This window comes from Pelophylax lessonae (genome assembly GCF_965119305.1).
Source record: "Pelophylax lessonae genome assembly, chromosome: 1".
Classification (NCBI taxonomy): domain Eukaryota; kingdom Metazoa; phylum Chordata; class Amphibia; order Anura; family Ranidae; genus Pelophylax; species Pelophylax lessonae.
Genome location: NC_138768.1, coordinates 214,268,321 through 214,293,467, shown reverse-complemented (window position 1 = coordinate 214,293,467; position 25,147 = coordinate 214,268,321).

Sequence of the window (25,147 nt, the reverse complement as noted above, 5' to 3'; positions counted from 1 at the left end):
TCAGGGTGACCGTAATGTAGTGTAGGGTGAACTGACAGTGACTGCTATGGCAGGGTGACCAAACCCTTCCATAGCAGGGTGACCGCAATAGAGAAAAGCTAGTTTCTCTTAGGTGACTTTTGCTGCAGGGATATGGCTTCGCCGCCGCCAGCATTTTTGGCTGCAGGCGTTGCTAGTGCTTTTTTGAGCACATGTTTGGAGTCAGAGATGACATCTGAACATGTGTATAGGGTGTATATATACACACCCATGTCTGTAGATATATACACCTGCACATATATAGGTGTGAAAGGAGCAGAAAAAACTACTTGCGCTAATGAAATAATTAACACCAATATATTTCTGCTCCTATCACACCTATATATGTCTAGGTGTGTATATACATATAAGTATGTGTGTATATACATATAAGTATGTGTGTATATACACCACTATACACAAGTTCAGATGTTTTGCCTGCCTCCAAAGAACCCAAAAAAATGCCCAAAAAACGCTAGCGTCAAAAAAATAAAAGCCCAGGTGTGTTGTTGCAGGCATTTTTTTGGGGGCTTTTGGAGGCAGGCAAAACATCTGAACTTGTGTATAGTGTACCTGTGAAGTTTCAGCTCTGTAGCATGTCCAGAACCAGAAAAAAAGATAATTTTTCATTAGAGCAGGGATGGTGGGACCCTACTTTTACACCTATATGATCTTTTTTTTTTTATGGTTCTGGACATGCTACAGAGCTGAAACTTCACAGGTACACCTTTTAGACCCCCCAGACACAAAATCACACAAAAAAGTTCTTAAAAATGTTCATTTTTGATAGATTTTTGATAGAGAGCCAATTATTGAAAAAAAAAAAAATGTCTTTGGATTTAGTATCTGGGGGGTCTAAAAATTGTTCCTGTGAAGTTTTTTGGGCATTTTTTTGGGTTCTTTGGAGGCAGGCAAAACATCTGAACTTGTGTATAGTGGTGTATATACACACATACTTATATGTATATACACACATACTTATATGTAGCATGTCCAGAACCCCCCCAAAAAATCATATAAGTGTAAAAGTGGGGTCCCACCATCCCTGCTCTACTGAAAAATGATCTTTTTTTCTGGTTCTGGACATGCTACAGAGCTGAAACTTCACAGGTACACTTTTTAGACCCCCAGATACTAAATCCAAAGAATTTTTTTTTTAATTTTTTTTAAATTTTTTAAATAATTGGATCTCTATCAAAAATGACAATTTTTAAGAAATTTTTTTGTGTGATTTTGTGTCTGGGGGGTCTAAAAGGTTTACCTGTGAAGTTTCAGCTCTGTAGCATGTCCAGAACCCCCAAAAAAAGATCATATAGATGTAAAAGTGGGGTCCCACCATCCCTGCTCTAATGAAAAATTATATTTTTTTCTGGTTCTGGACATGCTACAGAGCTGAAACTTTACAGGTACGCATTTTAGACCCCCCAGATACTAAATCCAAAGTCAAAATCAAAAAATCTCTCTTTTTTTTAAATTTTTTCAATAATTGGCTTTTTTTGTGTGATTAATAGTCCCTGGGGCATGACCCAGAACCCTTGGCACTTTTTAGGGGCATTTATTGGGTTTTAGGGCTTTAAAATGGTGTTTTTTGATTACCGAAGTTCGGGTCCATTGATTTCAATGGGGTTCTGAAATCCGGGCCGAACTTTTGGGTAGTTCGGATGTTCTGGCCAAACCGAACTTTTCAAAAGTTCGATCATCCCTAGTCATGAATATCATAAACTGAACCCATATACCTTTTTTTTTTTGCCCGCTCTGATAAAGAACATATCTACTGTAACAGAAAGGCATACCATTCCCTAAATATACAGGTTGTCTGCAATGCAAATACTGTATGTTTATCAGAAATGTGGTCACAGACTTTCCAGGATCGTTCCACTATGTCTACATTATAAGGCAATCACAGCTCTGCCACCATTTTTACAATAACAGAATAACCTGAGGCTGGATTCTTGGTAAGACTTTTTATTATAAAATAATTCTCAATACATGTCACATACATAATACATGGAAGTATATGTTCATATTTTACACTCCTGTGCTCACTCCTTACACAAAAAATATGCACAGCAGCTCTTTAGCCGTGGCTGCTAAAGAAATTGCTAAACCACATTCTCAACCTGGTGTAACTATTTCCAACTAAAGCCACTTTACATATGACCAAAGGACTTCACATTACAATCATGTCCAGCATTAAAAAAACAAATTGTAGGGAAGACATGTTCCTGTTATTACCTACTTATCATGATATACTATTGCTGTTATAAAAATGGCATTTTCAAACTTGTATTGTAGGTGATTCTGGCTATCTTTGCCTGCCCTGGCTGCTAACTCTTGAGGTGCTCAACATCTGCAGAATCTCACTACAATACAACAGTTACTAGGACAAAATGTGTCATTGAGCAGACCTTTGGGGTTCTGAAAAGCAGATTTAGCAGTATCTCACTATTTGGCAATTTTCTGTGCTATAGCCCTGAAAAAGTTGGCAACATGTTTTTGGCCTGCTGCATTCTTCATAGCTTAGCCCATCGTGCAGGATTGCTCTTGAATATTGTTTTTCAAGTCATTGATGAGGACCCTATTCTACTAATCCCAGACTCCTATCTGGATGAGCGTGGCCATCAAGTCTGTCAGCGCTTCATACAAAGCTTTTTTTCAAGGTATGCATCAACTCTTACTCTGTACATTTTTCTAGGTAGTTTAATGTGTGTTTGGTGAAAAGGCTGTGGTTTTCCAAAAGAACACAGGAAGTGGCCCCATATCAGGATGTCTAGCACCCTCTTAATTCAATACAGCAGCTTTTGTGGAAGCTCTGAGCCCTTGCTTGCACATATGTGACATTACACCAAGATCTTTGGAGACATCAAATATATACACCACACAAAACCATTCTTTTATGTTTGCTTACAAAAACCTTCATTAAAACAAATAAATAAAAACATAAAACTAATATGTTGACGAGCAATATTATTATTAGGTCAAACAACCAGTATTAGTGCCGGTTCACATATATGCGATGCGGGAACCCTGCAAATCCACTGTGGGTTCCCGCATCGCATTCAATGTGCAGACAGTTCACACTGTCATATGAAAATCACTGGGGGTGTCAATACTATGTTAACAACACCCCCAGATCAGTTCACATATCGCAGTGTGAACTGTCAGTTCAGACATGAACCGGATCGCATAGGTGGGAAGACCCATGCAATCCGATTCTGGTGCCGACCCAAAAAAGGGTCCTGTGTGACTTTGGTCTGAATCCGATGCAAATTCAGCCATACAATCTGTATGGCTGAATTCGCATTGCACAAACATCGCATGTGATTTTCAGAGCAGTGCGCTCCGAATCACATGCAATGTTTGTCATCGCACATATGTGAACTGAGACTAAGACCAGAACTGTGCAAATCTGCTGTATTTACAAGTTATGAGGTATATGCCAAAGGAACATACGTGCCCCATCCCACTTTGTTACACACACTGCTAAATATCTCCTCATCTTAACCTCCCTGGCGGTATGATTATGCCAGGAATTATGTACCAAAAGCGGTACAATTTTTTTCATGGAAATTTGGCGTTATGTATTATAGGCCTACAATTCTTAGTAATTACTGACTTAAACCTGACCAAAACATGACTCTAGTAGACATCCCAGATGTGATAAATTTGAAACACAAACGCATGAATTATAATCTAATCAATAATATAATTTTATTATATATATAATATATATAATAAAATTATATTATTGATTAAATTATAATTCTGCACATCCACCCCGAGCGTGACTCGGGGATACCGATCCTAGCATAAAAAATCCACCCCGAGTCACGCTCAGGGATACCGCTAAGGCGGTTAATGATGGGGAGATGTTTAGGGTCCATGAACTAGGCTCTACATTGTCTAGAATGACAAATGTGGAGATGTACTAAAACTGCAGCACATACAATCTTGTGCAGCTGGGCCTAGTAACCAATCAGCTATCAGGTGTTATTGTGCAAGTTTCATAGAAAAAGCTGAATATAGAAGCTGATTGGTTAGTATGACCAGCTGCACCTGATTCTCTGCACTTCAGTTTTAGTAAATAGCACCCAATGGCTATTCTCCATATTCCAAAAGCATGCATGTGCCAATATATAGCAATTACTTTGCCAAGAAGAACATCCCAAAGGATGTTTTCTTTTTTCATTTTGGATATAGCTTTTGTCATCTGGGTCCCATTGGTGAGACCCCCCCCCTATTGTTAGGATGACAGAACAAAATGTAGGTTTTTAGAGTCCTTTCATTCTCACTGATAAGGACAAACAGTAGACATAGAGAGGGTGAATCCCCCTACATACACATTAGGCAAAAAACTGGAGGCTAGAGATTAACTTTAAAACTTTAAATAAGGCAACAGCAGAAAGAGAGCCAAATTCAGGAGGTGGATTAATGCCGAAAGACTTGTTAAGCCACTGTCTGAATAAATCAAATTTATTTTGTCGATACTCTGTTGTACTTGTAAAGAATCCCTGCACACATGCCTTAATGCTCTTAACTCTTGCTCATAAACAAGTTGTTTTCGGTCAACATTATGCGTGTGACATATAGTACGCGCACGTCTTATGTCGATTAGTGGATTGGGCGAACCCAAATTGGTGTTAACATCTGCTGAACTTTTGCTTAAATTGTTTTTTTTGCTTTGGCAACTTGAAGATGGTTGCAAAAGGTTGACTACCTCAACATTGACATCAGGCTGTTCTTGAGACTGGCTGATGTCATCACTCTTTTCAGATGCAGAGAAGCCTAGATCTTGAACATCTGCTGCCTCAGAAAATAGTAGCATGTTTCTATCCTCTGTGGGGTCATCTGCAAGAGAACAAATACTGATTAAGTCAAAGTTGACTCAAGTCCTCCTCTTCTTAAAAACTCACCCAAGTCCATGATGAACCCAGCGCTGGCCAAACAAGCTCCATGGCCACCTCTAGGGAAATTTTGCCAAAAGAGCATTGCATTCTGAAGAAGGGGGAGTTCCTCCTGCCAGCATACAATAGGGTTGCAAGGGATAACCCAGTATCAACATTGAATATGCATCTAGAATATTCACGAACACGAGGTACTTACCTCTCTTGTTGCACAAGGTATCAAAACCTTTAGCCAGCCCAGTAACTGTCTCTTCATGGATTTAATGCACTAGCGTTTTTCATAGTCCAACATCTTAACAGAAGCTTGTAATCTGCCACCAGTTTTTTGGCCTAGGAAAAAGAGATAAGCAATGAAGCAAACAAGTCACCTAAGATGTACAATAGAAAAGATGAAGTGCCATTAGCTTGAGACAAATTCAATACATTTGTAGTCATGCTTTCTAATGTCACTAAATATGGAAATTTGATACTGCAGGTGTATCTAAAACAGCACCTGCCCCTTCCCCAAAATGTATACAGATAAAAAGCAAAGAAAATGTCCCAGGGGAATTTGAATTGGGTAGGGCTGTATTAATAATGTAATACATAGAGAAGTACAGAAGTAAATAAAACATAACATTTATTAATACATTTAAAATGTACAGAGAGATGTACAAAATATCCAAAATAATCATAGAATACATATACATAAAAACACAATACAATTGAGAAAATGTGTTCAATTCAATGGCATGCGAACCAGTGTATATAGATATAGTCACTAGCTCTTCATGCGATGCAAACATCCAACATGTTTCGGAATCTACTTATGATTCCTTCTTCAGGGAATTATGAACTGAACATATATGTATCACAATGTATCTAAAAATGGAGAATATACAAGTAGTTTAGTGTGTGTTAATCTATTCATAAATGCTAAACAGGATATCCATCATCATATGGGCACAATAAAAATGATCTTCATGTATAAATATATGTATATGTACATGTTATAGATTTTTTTATATATACAGGACACTCACCACAGATCAAGATGTGTATCAATACACACCAGATAGCCACTGAGTAAAAAGGCGTCCGAAATGCTTTGTGTATGGGCCCGGATTCAACCATTTTGTTGGAAAATATTTACTGAAAATAGGCCCCCATAAGAGTGCAACAGACTGAGGGGAAAAAAGGAAATATGGGAAACACCAGGGCCTCTATGCGCCAACATTCACCTCCAGATAGTGGCACCCCGATAATGCTCACAAGGAGCACAGCAAATACAAGTGACCAATACCTACAATAGAATGTTGAAAAAAAGGGGAAAGTAATAAGACTAGAGATCAAAAAGGTCCCAGCATGTAAATAAAAAGAAAAGTAGCTGATAACTCACCCAGTAAGAGTATTTGCTTTCTAATGTCAGTACACACAATGAGGAGATTTACTAAAACTGGAGCGTGCAAAATCTGGTGCAGCTCTAAATGGAAATCAATCAGCTTCCAGGTTTTATTGTCAAAGCTTAATTGAATAAGCAGAAGTTAGAAGCTGACTGGCTACCATGCACAGCTGCACCAGATTTTGAGTGCTCCAGTTTTTGTAAATCTACCCCAGTCAGACTAATCTTTCTTTCCTGATTAACAGCATTTTCCTCTTGATGTTGCCCTTGATGTCTTGGAATCACATTTTCACATTAACTTCAATATGGGGTGCTAGTCCCACTGAATTTACAGCTGCTGCAATTATTTTCCGCTATTTTTTTTTTTTTCTAAGCTTGATCACTCTTAAACATGTGGGAAACCCAACAACTTGTCAAGCACAGGAGCCAAATTCTCAATCAATGCCATTCTCTGCTTTATGTGAACTTTAGATTTTTTTGTCAACCATCTGAATGTTTCCTTTTGTTAGGGGTACTGGCTATTTGCTTGACACTGCTGTCACTTTAACTTTCCTGATGTCTGCTTTTCCTGGATCTTGAGAGAGAGGTCTTCATGCAAGTGTCACTGCTGTCAGTTGAGGTTTCCTCCACACAGGGCATGTAAGTTTGTTCTGCACCCTCATCATCAACTTCTGTACTGCTGTCTATGTAGTTGACTTGGTTCAGAGTTAAATGGTGTTTTCTTTTCTTTTGAGTAGTGGGCCTTTGGGACCCCTCTTCTTTGTCGCTTGCCAAGTCGGAGATCTTCAGAGAAATTTACAGGACATTAAGAACATGGTTTACTTGTTTGACTTTTGCATTCTCCAAGGTTTAGAGTGGACTAACCTTGCTTTTCTTTCTTCCTAGATGAGCGAGGTTTGCTGGGAGAACTGTGGATTCCGTGATCGCTTGCTTCTGGGACAATGTTGTTTTTGAGACACTATGAAAAACACAAAGAGGTTTTTACATTGCTGATTAATTCACTTTACATCTGACATGTAAAAATTCCACCTATTGTTTACCATTAACTTTACTGGTTTTACCAAGCCTTGGTTTTACCATCCTTCCTACGTGTTGTTTTGGAGAATGCATCCTTTAACTCCAAGAGAATCACAAAGTTATGCACAGTTAAATGGAGAAATGTGAAGTATACAAACATATACCACAAGCCAAACATAATGTGCTCCACCAGATCTAGAATGGTTGGCTTCTCTTCTTCTGAGCTCTCTTCCGCCATAGCTCACTTCTGCCAGGGCCCTGAGAAGTGTGCACCAGAAAAGATGTGCAGCCCACTGGATATGACAACACATGTGGTAAATTATCAAAATACTTGGCAAAATACAAAGTGCAGTATTTTAGTAGCATTTTTTTGTGAATGCCAAAAATGTTTTGTAAAACACTGAGCAGTATTTTACTGCATTTCTTAAAGTGATAGATATTGCTTCATGAATGGAGCCCAATATGACTGGTGTGGTAGTGATCACAAGCATTGAGAGTGGTGTGGTGGTAAGAAGCGACACTGTGAGTGGGTGGCAGTGAATAGGTACAATATGATTGGTTTGGCAGTGATCAGGGACACTGGGCCTGGTGTGGTGGTGATCACAGACACCGTAACTGGTGTGGCGATGATCCGGGACACTGTAACTTGTGTGGTGGTGATCATGGACAAGCTGGTGTTGAGCTGATCAGGGAAACTAACCCTAAATGGTGTGGCGCTTATCAGGGACACTGTAACCAGGGTGGTGACAATCAGGCACAATGTAACCGGTGTGGTCGTTATTTTGGACACTCATTGGTGACAATGAGTTAAAAAATAAAAAATATATGATAAGAAAAAAAAAAAAAAAAAAAAAAAGGTTCTTACCTTTTTATTTATTTTTTTTTTTCATTTTAATTTTTACAATTTTTTTTAATATACAATCAGGCTAGCATTACAGTGTCACCATAGTAACACTGCACTACTCTGGATGTGTGTATCAGAATATTTATTTTTTACACTGTGATTGCTTCCACAGCCATGATGGCTGTAAAAGCAATAACTGGTCAGCAAGCAAGCAAAGGATGGTCCAGGCTGCAGGCATAAATTGTGTGAATAAACAGACCAGGAATGGTACAGGCAAGAAGCCGAGCACTGGTGTGGGGCACTGGGACTGGTGTGGCAGTGATTGCGGACACTGTAACTGATGTGGCAGTGATCAAAGACAATATGGCAACTGTGGTGGTGATCAAAGACACTTTAACTGGCGAGGTAGTGATCAGGAACAATGTGAATGGTGTGGTGGTGATCAAGGACATTAGGACTGGTGAAGTGGTAATCAGGGACACTGGGACTGGTGTGGCAGTGATCAGGGACACTGTAACTGGTGAGGCAGCAATATGACTGGTGTGCTGGTAATCAGGGACAATACGACTGGTGTGGCGGGGATCACGGACATTGTGAGTGGTGTGAGGAAGATTAGCGCTATTGTGAGTGGGTGGCAGCAGTGACTAGGGACAATAAGAGTGGTTTGGCAGTGCTCAGGTATAAACAAAAGGGTGTGGTGGTGATCAAGGACACCCTAACTAGTGTGGCAATAACCATGGACACTGTAACTGGTGTGGCAGGGATCAGGGACACTGTAACTGGGGTGGTGGTGACCAGGGCCACTAACCAGTGTGGCGGAGATTAACCACTTTAAGACTGGGCCTATTTTTGACACTTGGTGTTTACAAGCTAAAATTTTCTAAATTAAAAATTTCTACAGGTTACCAGCTTAGAGTTACAGAGGAGATCTAGGGTTCAAATTATTGCTCTCGCTTTAATGATCGTGGCGATACCTTCCATGTGTGGTTTGAACACAGTTTACATATGTGGACGGGACTTGCGTATGCGTTCGCTTCTGCGCGCAAGCTAACAGGACAGGGCACTTTAATTTGTTTCCTCCTATTTATTTTATTTATTATTTTTTAATTTTACACAGTTTAAAAAAAAAACATTTTGATAACGTCACAGGAAGTGACGAAACGCGTCAAGTTTGTGGAATGCACGTCGGCACGCTACGCACTACATGGAACGCAAGCCGGAACACTCCCATCGCCACTCTGCTAGGAAGTGCCTGTTAGCGGTTTGCCTGCAATTTGGAGTTTTGAGTCTTTCTTCGCTCCTAATTTTATAACTGTTTGATGAATAAACTTTTTTAAACAATACTATTCTATCTGGAGCCTTTCTTTTAACCCCATATCCTGAGGACCGAGATTGGGTAAGGAGGGATCTCCTTACTGACTGTTCTGCGACTGACAGACTGTTCTGCGACTGACAGACTGCTCTGCGACTGAACGACGGTGCTCTGCGACTGGTGCTCTGCGACTGACCGACCGTGAGTATTTTAGAGACTGGTGAGTATCTTAGCGACTGGTGAGCATCTTGCGACTGGTCAGCATCTTGCGAGGGTTAGCATCTTGCGACTGGTGAGTATATTTGCAACTGGTGAGTATCTGGTGAGTATCTGCGACTGGTGAGTATCTGCGACTGGTGAGTATCTTGCGACTGGAGAGATTCTTTGCGATTGGTGAGTATCTTGCGACTGGTGAGATTCTTTGCTACTGGTAAGTATCTTTGCCACTGGTGAGTATCTTGCGACTGGTGAGTATCTTGCGACTGGTGAGTATCTGCGACTGGTGAGTATCTAGCGACTGGTGAGTATCTTGCGACTGGTGAGTATCTTGCGACTGGTGAGTATCTGGCGACTGGAGAGATTCTTTGCGATTGGTGAGTATCTTGTGACTAGGGAGATTCTTTGCGACTGGTAAGTATCTTTGCGACTGGTGAGTATCTTTGCGACTGGTGAGTATCTGGCGACTGGAGAGATTCTTTGCGATTGGTGAGTATCTTGCGACTGGTGAGATTCTTTGCGACTGGTAAGTATCTTTGCGACTGGTGAGTATCTTTGCGACTGGTGAGTATCTTTGCGACTGGTGAGTATCTTGCGACTGGTGAGTATCTTTGTGTCTGTTGCTATCTTTGCGACTGGTAAGTATCTTAGCGACTGGTTAGTATATTAGTGACTGGTGAGTACCCCAGGTTTAGTACCAGGGGAGATAGAGGTAGTGTAGGAAGGAAGAGCGGGTCGTTAACATTATCCCCATAGAGTAGTGGGTAATAATGTCCGATAGGATTGGGGATGCCACTCAGTGCACTTCTTGCGCCATGTATGAGTTTCTTGATGAACCAATCGAGGACGAATACTGCTGTGCAAGATGTGAGCAACTTGTTGCTCTGGAAGCCCACATCGTGGATCTAGAGAACACAGTGGCAAGACTGCGTCGCATCTACAACCTGGAAAGGAGCTTGGACATTACCCATCAGGCGCTGGCAGGGGCCAGCATAGAGGAGGGAGGAATAGAGGAGACGCAAGCAGCAGAGGTACGCAGCTGGGTGACTGTTAGGAATGTTAGTGGGAGGAGTGTCAGGGAGGCCAGTCCTGAGTTGGTACACCCTAACATATTTGCCGAGTTGCAGGTTGAGGAGGATATCAACTCAGGGGTGGCAGTGCTGGAGCATGCACCCTCCCCCAGCTGCCAGGGGAGGGAAGGCTCCAGGAAGAAGGGGGGTCATAACTCAGGAAAGGTTAGAAAGGTTGTGGTAGTTGGGGACTCAATTATCAAGAGGACAGAGAGGGCAATCTGTAAAAAAGATCTCGTTAACCGAACAGTTTGTTGTTTACCGGGCGCCCGCGTTCGGCTTATCGTAGATCTGGCAGACAGATTGGTGTGCGGGGCTGGGGATGACCCAGCGGTCATGGTGCATGTGGGCACTAATGACAAAGTTAAAGGTAGGTGAAGGATCCTAAAGAATGATTTCAGGGACTTAGGTAATAGATTGAGGAAAAGGACCTCCAAGGCGGTCTTCTCTGAAATACTGCCTGTACCTCGAGCCACACAGGAGAGGCAGAAGGAGATTAGGGAACTTAACAAGTGGCTGAGGAATTGGTGTAGGAAGGAGGGGGTTTGGGTTCCTGGAGAACTGGGCCGACTTCTCAGTCGGCTATCGGCTCTTTAGTAAGGATGGGCTGCACCTTAATGGGGGCGGTACAGCTCTTTTGGGGAGAAAGATGGCCACCAAGTTGGAGGAGCTTTTAAACTAGGAGACGGGGGGAGGGCTCAGAAGTAGAGTCAGTTAAGAGGGAACAAAGGACTGAAGACAGTTGTAGGGTCAGCAGCGACAGTAGGTCCACAACGTCAATCGGTAGGTCTGTGCGGGAGAACCGCAGACCAAACAGGAATAAACATAACCACCAATCACGTTTAACTTCCGCAAAACTAAGAGGGGTATATGCAAATGCCAGGAGCCTAGCTAATAAAATGGATGAGTTGGAAATGTTAGTACATGAGGAGGACATAGACCTAGTGGCAATAACGGAGACTTGGTTCGACCCCTCACATGACTGGCTGGCCAATATCCAAGGGTATTCGGTGTACCGGAAGGACAGGGTAGGAAAAAGAGGGGGAGGGGTATGTCTCTACGTCAAGAACAATGTAAAGGTGATAGAAAGGAGTGACATTACGGAAGGGATGAGTATGGAGTTAGAATCCGTATGGATAGAACTCCATAGGGAAGGAGAAAAGGGAAAAGTAATTGTGGGGGTTTGCTATAGGCCACCTAAACAAGGGGAGGAGGTAGAGCAGGAATTTTTAGCACTTTTGGGTAAAGTGGCAAAGCTAGAATCAGTCATCATATTGGGGGACTTCAATTATCCCGTCATTGACTGGGGAGAGGGGACTACACACTCACATAAGGCCCGTCTATTCACAGAAACCTTACAGGATAATTACATGTCACAGTTGGTGGATTCTCCTACTAGAGAAAACGCAATCCTGGATCTATTGATCACTAATGACCCAGACCTAATCTCGGAGGTAGGGGTCCAGGACAACCTGGGCTCTAGCGATCACAGGATGATCACAATTAGCGTAAATAACAATATAGCAAGGCAAGTGGGGAACATAAGAACCCTTAACTTCAGAAGGGCAGACTTTCCAAAATTGTACTCGTTGATGGAAAGGGTAAACTGGGACCGAACCATGGGATCCCTGACCACAGAGGAAAAATGGGAATGCTTTAGGAACATATTAAGCAAAGGCATCTTGCAGTGCATTCCTATGGGAAATAAATTTAGAAGAGACAAAGCCAAACCTGGCTGGCTTAACCGTAGCGTTAAAAAACCTATTAGGGGAAAAAAATTGGCCTTCAGGAAATATAAATCAGAGGACACAGTATTGGTTTTCGACCAATACAAGGAGGCAAATAGGAAGTGTAAACACGAAATGAAGATGGCTAAAATAGACTTTGAGAGACAAATAGCGGAGGATAGTAAAAAAAAAACCTAAGAAATTCTTTAAGTATATCAACAGCAAAAAAACTAGGGCAGAGCATATTGCACACATAATTAACGATGATGGGAGGATGGTTACAGAGGACACTGAAAAAGCAACCGTGCTGAATGCTTTTTTCTCGTCAGTCTTTACACAGGAAACGGAGGAGTACACTGACCATGACTGTATGGTTAGTAGTAGTACACAGGACTGTGTGAAATCAGGGAAAGGCTGGATAAACTTAACACAAACAAATCACCAGGCCCGGATGGCGTACACCCGAGAGTACTCAAGGAACTCAGTAAGGTTATATCCAGACCACTGTTCCTGATCTTTGCGGACAGTATTAGGACAGGAAATATACCAGGGGAGTGGAGGAAAGCAAACGTGATTCCGATATTCAAAAAGGGTCAGAGGCATATACCGGGAAATTATAGGCCTGTCAGTCTGACATCAGTAGTATGTAAACTTCTGGAGGGGATGATAAGGGACTATATCGTAGAGTTTGCTAAGGACAACAGCATCATCAGTAGTAACCAGCACGGGTTTACAAATGGGCGTTCTTGTCAAACCAATCTATTAACATTCTATGAGGAGGTGAGCTGTGAGCTAGATAGGGGCAGACCAGTGGATGTGGTGTACCTAGATTTTGCTAAGGCATTTGATACAGTTCCCCATAAGCGCTTAATTTATAAAATAAGGTCTGCAGGTATCGACAGCAGGGTTTGCTCTTGGATACGGAACTGGCTAAAAGGGTGGTAATAAACAGCGCATACTCAGACTGGTCTGAGGTAGTAAGCGGGGTCCCCCAAGGCTCAGTCCTGGGACCAACCTTGTTCAATATATTCATAAACAGCATTGAGGACGGGATCAGTAGTTCAATATCAGTTTTTGCAGATGACACAAAATTAGGCAGGGCAATGGGGTGGGCAACGACATGGCAAATGAGGTTTAACGTGGAGAAATGTAAGGTTTTGCACTTGGGGACTAGAAACATAAAAGCACAATACACGTTAGGAGGGGAACCCTTGGGAGAATAAAAAATGGAGAAGGATCTGGGAGTCTTGGTTGATGATAGACTAGGCAACAGCATGCAATGTCAAGCGGCAGCTGCCAAGGCTAGCAGAATATTAGCATGCATAAAGAAAGGGATGTATTCCAGAGATAAGACTATAATCCTTCCACTTTATAAAACTCTGGTCCGACCTCATCTGGAGTATTCTGTCCAGTTCTGGTCACCAGTCCTCAGAAGGGATGTGTTGGAGCTGGAGAGGGTCCAGAGAAGGGCAACTAAACTAATTAGGGGATTGGAGGACCTTGCTTATGAGGAGCGTCTGCAATCGCTTGATTTATTCTCCCTGGAGAAGAGACGCCTGAGGGGGGACATGATAGCAATTTTTAAATATCTCAATGGGGATCTAGGCTTAGAAAAAAAGCTGTTCAGTCGAAGGGATTGCATGAGGACTCGGGGGCATACAATGCGATTAGAGGAGAAGCGTTTTAACCTCAGGCAACGTGGGGGGTTCTTTACTGTTAGGGCTAAAAGATTGTGGAATTCTCTACCACAAGAGGTGGTTTCTGCAGGTAGTATGGTGGCTTTCAAAAGACTACTAGACGTACATCTCAAGGATCAGAACATTCAGGGGTATGCAAGATGATTACAGCCACACACACCTACACAGGTTGAACTGGATGGACTATTGTCTTTATTTAACCTCACCTACTATGTAACTATGTAACCTGCATCCCACCAGGATTATCCATAAAGGGGATCTCCAATTGGGCCTGGACGGCCTCCAAGCGCTGTAGGTCCTAGTGCTATACAGCACATAGGACCCAATAATTCTGGTAAGTCATTCAATTTTACCACAAGCCACTGGAAAAGAGGAATCCAGGTCACAAAAGTCACGAACCTCTATTTATGGAGCACAAAGCACTTTGCACTTGATCACCACTTGAAAAGACTTTATTTATTGAATTATTTATTTATTTATTTTTATTATTCACATATATTGATCACCACTTGAAAAGACTTATTTATTCATTAATTTTTTGGGACAATTTTACCATTTCTCATATGTCTAATTGATTTTTATTTTCACTATATACTGTAAAGATAAGTTTCCAATATTGTTCACATACATTGAGACAATTGATTTATTTGAGGCAAGCGCTGTATATAGCCTAAGCTATTTTCCTGTCACCCACTTTTTAATTTTACAGCAGCTGCCATACATTATTAATTATTTTTATATTTTATAAATTACACATATTTATTTTTGTAAAACCTTTTCCTAGGTGCGGGAAGATACACTAATATAGTGTCATCTTTTCTTTTATCTTCACTTTAACTGGTGTGGTGAGGATTACGTACACTCCCTAGTGACAATGAATTCAAAGAAAAAAGAAATATAATTTTCGTAAAAAACAAAATTTCTTACATTTTTATTTTTTCCATTTTTTATTTTATTAAAAAAAAAATATATATATATATATAGTATATACCAATTACAGATTCAGCCATAATCATATATTTTATAAGAATGATTTATAGCTCACAAATCGTTTAGACCAGATGATGAATCCATCTGGTTACCACTTGTATGATATGTTGGTCCCAACCACCCCTTCTAATATCCATATTAATACGTTCCAAAGTATAAAATATTACTGATTGTGGATTTTTGTTTTTTTTCCATGGCCAATGCCTGCCTATGGGTGACATTATGTCCCCACATTTGATGGCAAATTACAGTATATGATCGTATATACGTTTCCAAAAGTGTTGTTTTGTTTTTTCAACATAGTAGCTACCACATTTGATTGACAATTGGCAAAGTGTTTTGCTTGGTGTATTTCCCTATTAGGTAGTTGGTGTCTCTTTACTGGTAATATAAACTGGCAGTATGAGCAGCCACCACACGTATACGTTCCAAGGTGCATAAAACTATCATAAGTACCCAGTCTATCAAAGTGACTATGTACTAAATCATCCCAAATTGTTTGACTTTTTTCGGTATACAATCTCTGCATTTTCATTATTACAGTTAGCCACTTGAGGATCCACTTTTAAATGATACCAGTATTTACTGATACGTGTAATTTGGCTTTGTTGTTTAGTATATTGAAGAATCAGCTTGGTGATATTGGTTACATTTGGTTCCTGATCCTGATTTGTTTGTTAAAAGATTAGATTTTCACTCTTATTGGTATTGGCATGCTGACACGCTTTCTTAAGAATTCTTTTAGAGAATCCATGAGCTAGTAATCTGTGTTTTAATTAATTAGCTTGTTGATAAAAACCCTCCTGAGATGAACAATTGTGATTTAAAAGTAAACATTGTCCATAGGGAATTTATTTGACTAGACTGGAGGGGTGACCACTGTTGGCTCTTAATATCAGTGAAAAACTGGATTCTGTTTAAATGCATCCACATATGCGTTTTCTCCTTTTTTTTTTTTTTTGCTTATTTTGAGGTCCCCTGCAATAGGGCAATACTTCTTTCCTACATCAATTAACAATAATTCTTGTTTGTTTCAGAATTAGGTAGTCTTTGGGCATATTGTGAGGAGTACTTTAGCTGTCCCTATTCATTGCATTTTGATGTCCAAAATGGCCATCGCGCTCTAAAATAACTGCGCTATTATGTGCATGATGACATCATCATGTGCATATGCGCGGTATCGCCGGAAAATCATTTTTTGGTGCTATTCAATATAATAAATACGGGACAGAACAGCACACTTATTGGGCTGCTGTTTAACCAGATAAAGGAGATTTAAACTGCCTCATGCACCAGTAGAGACACTTACTAATATGAATTATTTGGATGAGCCTTTCTGCCTATAACAACCATCCTTTCATTAATCATAATAGGTAAGAGATTTATTATAATTTTTTAATGGTACTATATTAGACTATACAGGTCCACCTCAGGCCACATGTAACCAAACTTTCCTCGTACATAAAGGACACCATACATTTCTTTCAAACACTCGATGGCATAGTGATTCCAAGAGATGCATTTCTGTTTACAGTGTATGTACAATCATTCTACAATAACATCCCACATGAAAAAGTACTTATGGCGGTCAAATAAGCTTTGGGACAACAAAGTAGACACGATAAAAAAATGTAATGACTTCATCTTACAAATGTTGGAATTTATTCTTTACCACAACTACTTCTCGTTTTCCGGCTCATATTTCCTTCAGACCTGTGGTGTAGCAATGGGCTGCGCCCCGTCCTACGCCAATATATATCTAGGGATGTGGGAACAGGACTTTTTGGCCGATAAAACAAATTCCCAATACTCCAGTCACGTAATGGACAAAGATATATAGATTAAATCTTCATCATCTGGAATGGCCAGGAACTTCTCATCAAGGAATGCTTGAATAGAATGAACAACAACCAATACAATATGTTCTTCACTATGCAATATAGTAGGGAGAAAGTAAGTTTTCTAGACACATGGGTATACAAGGACATCAATGGAAACCTCAACACGACCTTATTCATAAAAGAAACCCCCGGAAATACAATTCTCCATGTGGAAAGTTTTCACCCTACAGTTTAAAAAAAAATCTATTCCATACAGCCAGTATTTTCAAATTAAACGCAACTGCACCAACCCAGATAATTTCAAAAAAGAATTGGACGCACTCACCGGATGACAAAAACCTCTCTCAGAGAAGCATTTAATATGGCATAATAACTTATGCATTATGGTTGACTTTATTGTCTGTCTACTTACAAACTTAATCATGTTATTTTCAATGAACGGTCTGGCACATTATGTCTGGCCCTGTGCCGTTTCGATGTGCCTCACTGCTCATCTACATCTATCCCATGAGTATCCTTTTTGATTCTTTTCTATGGGCTGAGTGCATACAGCTATTGTTGACCCCACACGGTGGCGCTGTTGTGCCTCGACCCTTCGGCTGAGCAATGTTTCTAGGGACCAATGTGCGGCCAGGTAGCCACACATGGCGCCTCCACCCCTGGATGGCGCTGTGTGTGGTGCTGTGAGCCCATCGGGCACCATTTGGTGTTCCCCCTGGGCTCCTCCTCTTCCGCGTCTCGCTGTCCGGGCGGTGCCTATCCCCTTGTGCGCCCGTGGTCGCGCATGCGCGGGAGTGTCGGCCGGGGTGAGTTTGACGTCACCTCCGGTGACTCACTACCCGGGAACGGTGGAATATAAAAAGGGCACTTCCTATGCCTGTCTTATGGTGGTTTATCCCCATCCGGGGGAGTCGATCTGCTGACCTGTGAGCCTGCTTTTCTGAGGACACCTGCATGGTAAATATACCTATGTTTGCTTCAGTCCCAAGTCGGGCTTGCCATTGGTAGCTTCTTATCTTATATCTGCCCAAATTACCAGCCGGCACTAACATACCACCCACTGACATGTTGTTTTTATCAGAGGGACCCTTTACATCCCGGATTGAGCCATATATCTCTGGCTCTCTTCCCTTACTGGTAAGTGCTTATCTAATGGCTGCAGTGGCTGGCTCGCACCTATGTCCTCTATTAACTCACACGGTGCTACTTTTCATGCTATCAATCTCCCTCCTTGGTGTGGGCTATTGGGCCTTGTACTGGTTCTTTTGCTTTATCCCTGAGGGCTTTGGTACCATTTACATGCCCCTGTTTGGCATAAATCCCCCTCTGGGCTCCTTTGCATGCTCTTCAGGCTTACACTTCCCCAGGAGATGCCCCTGTCTGGCCTTTACTATCTGCAACCATTATTATTACATTTATCCGTTGCCATTCCTCTTTTTACCCTAGGTTACCACCGTTTGGTCCCTGTTTTCATTAAGACAAATACCTTACTTACCCTGTCTACAGTGACATCAGTTACCAGACTCACTTCAGCAGAATACCCCCCGTATTGTTTTATGAGCTGTTTACCTCTCGTTTGTCTAAATTCTGGCTATTGTGATTACACACCCGCCTTTATAGGGGTAGGTATAACTTTATGTATTTTTTACCATTATGTATGTCTCTCCGTTCCCCACATCGGCCCCTGTATGCTCAATTGTCCGGTTGGGTTGTTGCATTCCTAGTCACCAGTTACTTTTTGGCTCCCCATGGTGAAGAACATCTCCCACTCTCCCCTTTCTTTTTTTGTCATTTTATTTTACTATACTTTGGTTTGTTTTGACTAAGTGTCTATGATTACTCTTTTGTTTCATTTTTTGTTTATTTTGTGCTCTCTATGAAATACAATATAATTGTTATTAAATTTACCCAAGAGATCTAGATTTGTGATAATTGCAGATACATGCTTTGTCAATAACAATGGTTCATTCTGCCACACAGAATTTGTATACCAGTAGCTCCGGAAGAAGCTTGAATTTTTAAGCGAAACATGTAGGGCATCTGGCTACATGAACCTTCCCTCACGCTAAGAGCTGTACTAACTACACTCTAGAGGACTTTCAACGTCATCCTTGACATCGTCCTCGAGTCATGTAGGATGTAATGTATAGTTTCCTCATACCACCATTTTTTGTGTCATGCAATCATTGTAAATAATTTTGTATGTCTATGCCTTATTCTTAAGGTACATTTTGTTGTGTTTTTTCTTGTTTATGTATTTTGCTAAACCACCATTCCCCTGTGATAGGGTGTCTCCTTCCCCTGATTTTATGTCAATCAATAAAAAAGTTTTTTACTCTATTCCAATTGTGCCTAGAAAGTCCATTCCATTCTTTCCAAATATTTGTTAACTATTAGGGTGTGGCACACTGTCCCTTTACCTTGTTGCGCCCCTATTTTGCTGCTATAGTGTTGGCGCAATAGATTTATTTAAAACAAAGGACCGACAAGAAATCCTTTTAAAAAAAACAACATAAACAGGACTGATGGAAAAGAAAGAAGAAAGTAGGATCATCATGAGGTACACAAACCAACACCCACAAATACGCAAAATCTTGAACAAGCATTGGTCCATTCTAACTGAGGATCCCATCGTAAAAAGCCTGATCCCTAATCATCCCCTAATCACCTTTAGGAAAGCCGGATCACTAAAAGAATCGCTGGTACACAGCGAGTACAAGGAGGGACCAAGAACAGACCTATGCAGAGACAAGGGCACCTTCCCATGTGACAGCTGCACCAAATGCAAAGTTATTCAAAAGTGCACCTCAAAAATACTCCCCAATGGGGAATCCTTCAAAGCAATGCATTTTGTTAACTGCAGAAAGGAAAGGAGTTGTATATTTAATGGAATGTGAATGCGGTGCATTTTACGTGGGCAAGACTCAGCAAGAATTTAGGAAAAGAATCAGCAAACATATGCAAAGCATGCAAGTTGGCAACTTCTACCTCCCTCACATAATTACAAGATGCCCATGGTCAGGTTTATGGCTTTGGACAGACTTCACATACCAGTAAGGGGAGGAGACTGGAACAAAACACTTCTTAAAAGAGAAATGCGCTAGATTAGGCGTTTAATGGCAACATCTCCCCCAGGCCTGAACGAGGCGGAGAGCTACCACACATTTTTGGAAGGCTTCACTAGGATAAAGTCGCACAAACCTGGGATAAAAACACCGGCTTTAAACAGTCACTATTGGTCTACAAAGGCATGGCCATCAAATGAACAATTGACAACACATCAAATACAAATTGGGTATACACATGCCCGTGAGTGCAACATACTTTGTCTCATGTATATATACTGTGGATCCCCCCAACCCTCATGAATGTTGGGGAGTAGAGTTGAGCGGACACCTGGATGTCCGTGTTCGGCGGGTTCGGCCGAACTTTAAAAAAAAGTCCGGGTCCATGTCCCGGACTTTTGCCGAACTTTTCCCGGACACCGAACCCCATTGAAGTCAATGGGGACCCGAACTTTCAGGCACTAAAATGGCTCTAAAACACCAATGGAAAGGGCTAGAGTGCTGCAAATGGCAGCAAAATGTTGTTAAGAGCATGGCAAGTGCTCTGCAAACAAATGTGGATAGGGAAATAACTTAAAACAACAAAAAAAAACAGAAAAATAAAACAATGTTCTTCATCTCTGAAGGACGAGGCCCATATGGAGTAGGAGGGAGGTTGAGGTGGTGGTGGATGTGGCGGTCTCATAGGCGTGCGCACAGGGTGTGCCGGATGTGCCTGGGCACACCCTAATCACCTAGGGCACATAGCATTATTGCTCTGTTTGCCAGTGAGGAGATGGGAAAGATCTCCCTCGGACCTGCTCTGCTCTATTTCTCTTTGCCAGCAGGGAGAGTAATGTATCGGGGCCATGTACATGTAGGCAAAGTCATGCATGTGTATTTCAACTTTGGGGTGCACACCCTAATGCAATAGGCTGCGCACACCTATGGGCGGTGTAGGTGGAAGCGGCGGTGGAGGAGGACCAGGGCAGGATTAAGAGCATCATGGGCTTGGTGCTGAGGATTTTGAAGGGCCTTAAGGGCCGTGCCTTGGCATGCACCCAGAGGAGGAAGGGTGCAGCCATGCATGCCTAATTCAACATGGGATGCTGTCTCTGAAGCCCATAAACACATCCATGCATCGGCAACTGTCCCTCCTTGTCCGGCCTTCGTGCTGTGTGGGGAGGTTCTGAGGGAGCTGCCTGGGGAAGCGAGCATAGAAGCCAGACTTCTGTGTTTACAAGTGACAGAAGAGCGGTAACAGTGAATATGGCCAACCCGGGGCCTATATAAAAGGTAGGGGCCTGGAGCTGCAGCTCCAATAGCCCCTACGTTAATCTGGCCCTGAGGAGGACGAGGTAGCCAACACTGCTTCTTTTCACAAATTTTAAATGAGGGTACACCCCAAAAGAGTGAGAAAGAGCAAAAATGGAACAATGGGTGGGTAAGGTCGGTATCCATCGCTATTCAGCACAAGGTACGGAAAAGTCCCGTGGGATCCATGCCTGGTTAATTTTAATGAACGTGAGTTTGTCCACATTGTCTCTGGACAGGCGGCTGCGCTTGTCTGTGATAACGCCCCCAGCCGTGCTAAATACCCGTTCAGATAATACACTGGCTGCAGGGAACGCCAGCACCTCCAAGGCTTAAAGGGCAAGCTCAGGCCATGTGCCCAACTTGGAGACCCAGAAGTTGAAGGGGGCAGACCCCTCATTCAGTACATCTAGGCGTGTGCACACATACTGCTCCACCATGTTGGTGAAATGCTGCCTCCTGCTAAGACGTTCCATATGAGCTGCTGGTGCTGCTGTTTGTTGTGGCGTGCTGACAAAGCTTTTCCACATTTCGGCCATGCTAACCCTGCCTTCTGAGGTGCTGGCGGTGCCCTGGTTGCGTTGGTGACCTCTTCCTCCTCCTCCTCCTCCTCCTCCTCTGCCTTGTGCTTCCACTGTGGCCCCGCTGTCAGGTGGGAATGCCAGCAGCATCGCGTCTACCAGCGTGCGCTTGTACTCGCGCATCTTGCGATCGCGCTCCAGTGAGTGAATTAAGGACGGTACATTGTCCTTGTAACGGGGATCCAGCAGCGTGGCCACCCAGTAATCAGCACAAGTTAGAATGTGGGCAACTCGGCGGTCGTTGTGGAGACACTGCAGCATGTAATCGCTCATGTGTGCCGGGCTGCCCAGAGGCAACGAAAGGCTGTCCTCTGTGGGAAGTGTATCGTCCGTGTCCTCTGTATCCCCCCAGCCACGCACCAGTGATGGCCATGAGCTGGCCTGGGTGCCACCCTGCTGGGAACATGGTTCCATCTCCTCCTCCGTCTCCTCCTCCTCATCCTCCTCATCCTCCAGAACTGTGCCCCTGCTGGACAATTGTGTCCCTGGCGTTTGTGTGTGCAGGAACCCACCCTCGGAGCCCCTTGTGAATGACTGCCCTGAAAGCCTTGGAAATGTTACCTCTTCATCCTCCTCCTCCTCCTCCTCCTCCTCCTGTGCCACATCCTCTTCCATCATCGCCCGAATTGTTTTTTGAAGGAGGCATAGAAGTGGGATAGTTAAGCTCACAATGGAGTCATCGGCACTGGCCATGTTGGTGGAGTACTCAAAACAGCGCAACAAGGCACACAGGTCTCGCATGGAGGCCCAGTTATTGGTGGTGAAGTGGTGCTGTTCCGCAGAGCGACTCACGCGTGCGTGCTGCAGCTGAAACTCCACGATGGCCTGCTGCTGCTCGCACAGTCTTTGCAGCATGTGCAAGGTGGAGTTCCACCTTGTGGGCACGTCACATATGAGGCGGTGAGCGGGAAGGCCGAAGTTACGCTGCAGCGCTGACAGGCGAGCAGCAGCAGGGTGAGAACGCCGAAAGTGCGCACAGACGGCCCGCACTTTCTGCAGCAGCTCTGACATATCGAGGTAGTTTTTAAGGAACCTCTGCACCACCAAATGCAGCACATGCGCCAGGCAAGGGATGTGCGTCAAACCGGCTAGGCCCAGAGCTGCTATGAGATTTCGCCCGTTATCGCACACCACCAGGCCGGGCTTGAGGCTCGCTGGCAGCAACCACTCATTTGTCTGCTGTTCCATGCTCCTCCACAACTCCTGCGCGGTGTGTGGTTTTTTCCCCCAAACAGGCAAGTTTTAAAACTGCCTGCTGTCGTTTACCCCTGGCCGTGCTGAAGTTGGTGGTGAAGGTGTTACGCTGTCCGGATGAGGAGGCGGTAGAGGATGAGGAAGCAGAGTAGGAGGAGTTAGGAACAGGAGGCAAACTGAAGCGCCCTGCAATCCTCGGCGGTGGAAGGACATGCACCAAATTGCTATCCGCCTCAGGCCCATCCGCCACTGCATTTACCCAGTGTGCCGTTAGGGAGATATAACGCCCCTGACCGTGCTTACTGGTCCACGTATCGGTAGTTAGGTGGACCTTGCCACAGATGGCGTTGCGCAGTGCACACCTGATTTTTTCCCCCACTTGGTTGTGCAGGGAAGGGATGGCTTGCCTGGAAAAGTAGTGGCGGCTGGGCACGACGTACTGTGGGACAGCCACTGACATAAGGTTTTTAAAACTGTGCGTCTCCACCAGACGGAATGACAGCATTTCAAAGGCCAAGAATTTTGAAATGCTGGCATTCAGGGCCAGGGATCGCGGGTGGGTAGGGGGGTACTTCCTCTTCCTCTGAAGTGTTTGGGAGATGGAAAGCTGCACGCTTCCACGGGACATTGTGGAGATGGTTGGTGACCCAGGTGGTGGTGTTGCTGACAGATCCTCTGTTTGCGGTGTGGCAGGTGCCGGTATCACTACAGATGTGGCTGGAGCGGCCGAGACTGCAGCAGAAGAGGAAGCAGGATGAGCCAGAGACGTTTCTTGGTTTTGAAGGTGTCTACTCCACTGCAGCTCGTGCTTTGCACTTAGATGCCTGATCATGCAGGTTGTGCTCAGGTTGAGAAGGTTTATGCCTCGCTTCAGGCTCTGATTGCACAGGGTGCAAACCACTCGTGTTCTGTCATCAGCACATTTTCTAAAGAACTTCCACGCTAGAGAACTCCTTTGAGCTGACTTTGGTGCGCTCGTTCCCTTGCTGCATTGAGCAGTAGCGGGCGTAGTGTCTAGGGCATGGCCGCTCCGCTTCTGAACCCTGCTCCCTCTTCTGCTGTGCTGGTGGCTCTGTGCGACCACCGCCTCTTCCTCCAAACTACTCAGGTCACCTGCATGACGTTCCTTCCATGTGGGGTCGAGGACCTCATCGTCCTCCACATCATCTTCCACCCAGTCTTCACCCCTGCCCTCCTTGTCGGTCTCCACAATTCTGAACGCCGTAGCAGTTGGCACCTGCGTTTCATCATCATCGGAGACGTGCTGCGATGGTCCTTGCATGTACTCATCTTGAGAAATAAGTGGTTGGGCATCGCTGCACTCAATCTCTTCCACTTCTGGGGCAGGGCTAGGTGGATGGCCCTGGGAAACCCTGCTAACAGAGTCCTCAAAAAGAAGAAGAGACTGCTGTATGGCTTGGGGCTCAGACTGCTTGCCTGATTTCCAAGGGGGTAAGGTGAAAGACGGTTGGACATTGGCTGCAGGTGCCAACTCCGACCTTTCTGCAGTAGACTGGGTGGGAGACAATGTGAAGGAACTGGAGGCACTGTCAGCAACCCAATCTACTATCGCCTGTACTTCTTCAGGCCTCATCACGTCTAGAGGCGCATTATGCCCTACCAAATACTGCTGCAGGTTCTGTCGCCTACTCACACTTGAGGAAGGTGTTTCACTTGTGCGTGTAGCTGGCACAGATGTACCACGTCCTCTCCTTGCAACAGGAGCTCTACCAGCAGCACCACGACCCAGGCCACGGCCCCTATTTGACGGTCTCCTCATATTTCTGTAATTTATGATCTTGCCCTAGAAAGGTGTTTATTGAATAGCAGAACAAAACAACAACAGTATCGCACGGGTGTATCTCACAGTCAAATATGCAAACTATGCCGCAATTTAATGTTTTTTACCCCAAAAGAGTGTATATTGAATAGCGGAATAGGAAAAAGGATAAAAAAACGGTGTATCTCACACGTACAAACACAGACTAGGCCCCGAT